Source organism: Garra rufa, unplaced genomic scaffold, assembly GCF_049309525.1.
Source record: "Garra rufa unplaced genomic scaffold, GarRuf1.0 hap1_unplaced_003, whole genome shotgun sequence".
Taxonomy (NCBI): domain Eukaryota; kingdom Metazoa; phylum Chordata; class Actinopteri; order Cypriniformes; family Cyprinidae; genus Garra; species Garra rufa.
Window position 1 is genome coordinate 563,746 of NW_027394278.1, and position 3,681 is coordinate 567,426.

At 42.6% G+C, this 3,681-nt stretch overlaps 3 non-coding genes across 3 annotated transcripts; 2 read left to right on the top strand and 1 right to left on the bottom strand.

The window, feature by feature from the left end:
* Positions 1–171: 171 nt before the first annotated feature.
* trnas-gcu (transfer RNA serine (anticodon GCU)) lies at positions 172–253 on the bottom strand. Its single transcript has one exon. It is a non-coding gene; the product is annotated as a tRNA-Ser (tRNA).
* Positions 254–716: 463 nt separating this feature from the next.
* On the top strand, positions 717–857 carry LOC141311103 (U4 spliceosomal RNA). The gene has a single exon (XR_012348567.1). It is a non-coding gene; the product is annotated as a U4 spliceosomal RNA (small nuclear RNA).
* An 847-nt stretch (positions 858–1,704) lies between these two features.
* On the top strand, positions 1,705–1,777 carry trnak-cuu (transfer RNA lysine (anticodon CUU)). The gene has a single exon. It is a non-coding gene; the product is annotated as a tRNA-Lys (tRNA).
* Positions 1,778–3,681: the final 1,904 nt, after the last annotated feature.

The following is a 3,681-nucleotide window of genomic DNA, read 5'->3' on the forward strand; positions in this document are numbered from 1 at the left end:
CTCGACCACCTTTCGTTTTGCGCTGTCCTTTTGTTTAACACTCCCGATTCAGACCACCAGCTCATTAGTAGAGCGCTCAGTGAACTGAACTGAGTGTGTCAGATAGGGAAGACACACAAAAATTGCAGAGTGGGGTCCCCAGGACCGAGGATCACTGCTAAATGTACCGAACGACGAGGATGGGATTCGAACCCACGCGTGCAGAGCACAATGGATTAGCAGTCCATCGCCTTAACCACTCGGCCACCTCGTCGTATTACGTGCCGTCTTTTATTTAGCACTCCCGATTCAGATCATCAGCTCATTAGTAGAGAACTCAAAGAACTGAACTGAGTGTGTTAGATAAGGAGGACACACAAAAAGTTCAGCATGGGGTCCCCAGGACCTAGATTAAGGTCCAGTGCTAAAGGAACCGAACGACAAGGATGGGATTAGCAGTCCATCGCCTTAACCACTCGGCCTCCCCGCCCCCTTGCTGACTGAGAGAGGCCATGCTGCGGACCTTTTCAGCTGCTGCTGCTGTGCTTTCAGCAGGCTGTTTTGAGCACAGAGGGAATAGTGAATGAGCCGTCTTTTACACACCTCTAATCTGTTCCGTAGAAACACGGTGCAGCAACCCGTGCCAGGAGACTGTTTGTGCGGCAGTTTAAAGCTTGCTACCACCTTGTCAGTTCACATCCACGTAGGTGCCTGCAAAGGTCACGACCGTCGCCGGCATTCTTTCGCAGAGGCAATATTGTAGCCTACGAGGTTTATCCGAGGCGCGATCATTGCTGGTTGAAAACTTTACCCAATACCCCGCCAGGATGACTTGAAATACAGTCAGCTTTGGCAATTTTTGCTAGCCTCTCTGGAGGCTTAGAGTATTGTTGAGAAAAAATAGCCTGGTTTCGTTTCTCGTCGAAAAGGTGTCTGCTGATGATTGAGCGCCAGAGCCAGAAGGCTTGTTGTTTTGTAAATATGTCCTCAAGACGGGTATCATTAAACTGCAGCGCAATTACAGCTCACCGTTACCCATCGTAAACAGGTTGGGCCTGTCTGGTCCGGTGGGCTCTCAGTGGCGCTAAAGCTTCCAGTGCATGTCGAGCACAATGTATTAGCCTTCCACCGCCTTACCCGCTGGACCACCTCGTCATCTTGCGTGGTTTCTTTGTTTAACACTCCTGAACCATGTGCATGTGGATGCCTTCTTCGTCTTTTGTTTCAGCCGCCGAGGGCCTGTTTTCCACTGAGGCCCTGCGTCAAACTCCCTATGAGACACAATCGAACGTTAGTAGTAACCTCCGATTACGGCCGAATGTGGATTCTGCTCGGACGACGGGGCACCGGTACATCCTTTGTAGCTTTGGCTTGTTAGCCAAACGCTACAGCAGTTTGCCATTTCCCATGAAATCATCCTTGATTTCCTTAAGAAAGGTGCCCCAAATTGGTGGAAAATCACATCTCAACCATACGCTGTCCAAAGCATTGACCCGCCTTCACGCGGCAAAACAGAACGTGTTGTTGGCCCGCACTGCTGGGTCAAACTGCGCTTCCCAAAAACAGATTGGGTCAAAACCGACAGAAGAAAACTCTAAGCCTGCTCTAAGCCCTACCCACGGGGAGGGCTCGACAGTCTCGCACAACGCGAGAGCCTCCGTTTCGCCTGTGTAATTTGGGGGCCGATGAAAACTGGGTCCGACCCGGTGAAGAAGCCCACGACCAGCCCGGCTAGCTCAGTCGGTAGAGCATGAGACTCTTAATCTCAGGGTCGTGGGTTCGAGCCCCACGTTGGGCGGCTTTGTTGACTCTCTTTCTTCCCAAAAGGGTGGCGGGCTCCAGCGTGCCCATTCGCCGCGCAGGCTGAGTGGATTTTGCGAGCTCCGGAAACATCTTTCAAAACAGATGTCGCTGTTAGTGCGAGCAATTTTAATCCCTATCACTAACCCTAACCCTTGCTTTTACACAGGTGATCCGGCGGCAGCAAGCAACAGCGGCTGTCTCTGTGGCGCTACCTGGAGCAGGATCGTCTGTTTCCGCGGCCGTCTCCTCGTCCAATCGCCGATCTCGCCGTCCATTGTGAGAATGGACGAGAGCCAATCGCATCGTTCGAGCTCCATTGTTGAGAGCCACTCACAGCGCTTACCCAGCCGGCATTTCAACGTTGATTCACCGTTGAAACAACGTCAAGTACCATGGTTGGATCAACGGTGAAAAACCTTTCGGATTTGCAAAAATTTTCAACGTTGATATTGTGACGTCTTTTCAACGTGGAAGTAACAACGTTGATTCACCGTTGAAATTGCGACTTTGTTTCACCCTTTTACCTTTCGGGTTATGGTCATCTGTCGACGTTGAATCAACGGTGAATAACCTTTCGGATTTGCAAAAAATTTCAACGTTGATATTATGACGTTGATTCACCGTTGAAATAGCGACTTAGTTTCACCGTCTTACTTACCTTTCAGCAACGTTAAATACACAACTGTACGTTCAATTACAACCAGTTTGCATTTAGATCAACCCTGTATATACTTATTATTTAAAAAACAAATAGCTAGCAGCAATGGGTTTACTGTCAACTTCAATAAACTAACACATGATCAATATTATAAAACAAGTTTTATTTTGGAAACATACACTGTATAAATCAAAATAAAAACCTGTCGAAAACATTTTCCAAAAACAATACAAACACATTAATTCTGCTCACATGTTATTGTAGCCCAGTTTGTGATGAATACAAAGTAATCAGACTTTAGACATTATACACTACCACTCAGAAGTTTCTCACAGTAAAATTAAAACAAATGTTTTTTAAAGTCTCTTCTGCTCACCAATCCAAAGTACAGAAAAATTAAATAATATATTTGTACTATTTAAAATGTTTTTCATTTGAAGATATTTGAAAATGTAATTTAATCCTGTGATGTCAAAGCAGAATTTGTATCATTACTCATGATCAAGTCACATTAACCTTCAGAAATCATTCTAATATTCTGATTTGCTGCTCAGAAAAATATGTTGGAAACAGCTCAGTAGAATTCTTTCAGTTTGCTTTGATGAACTGAAAATAAAACAATTTATCTGATATAGAAATCTATTGTAATATTATAAATGTCTTTATTATCACTTTTGATCAATGTAAAGCATCCTTGCTAAATAAAAGTTTTGAAGTATAGTATATAATTTTACAAATGATTTTTATTTCAAGTAAATGCTAATCTTTGGATCTTCCTATTCATCAAAGAATCCTGAAGGAAAAAAAATCTACTGTTTAAATATTGATAATAATAAATGTTTCCTGAACAGCATATTAGGATGATTTCTAAAAGTTCATGTGACACTGATGACTGGAGTAACAGTAATAAATTACATTTTAAAATATTTTAAATATTATTAAATATTATTTTAAATAACACAAATATTATAAAGCAGAAGGAAATTATTTAATAATAATAAAAAAAAACTTACTGTTCAAAAACTTTTGACTCGTAGTGTATTTTTTTCACAAAAAACACACAGATGTCAGGGTTTAAACTTCTCCAAATTCCTAGACCCCAGAAGGTTAAAGACTCAAAAGTTTTTGAGCAATAACATGCATATTTTGCGCTGCACAAGAGAAACCTTTTTTGACTAAAACCACTTGATCTCTTATTTGGTGGTTAACTATGGTTCTGTGAAAACAGGTTTACAAATGTG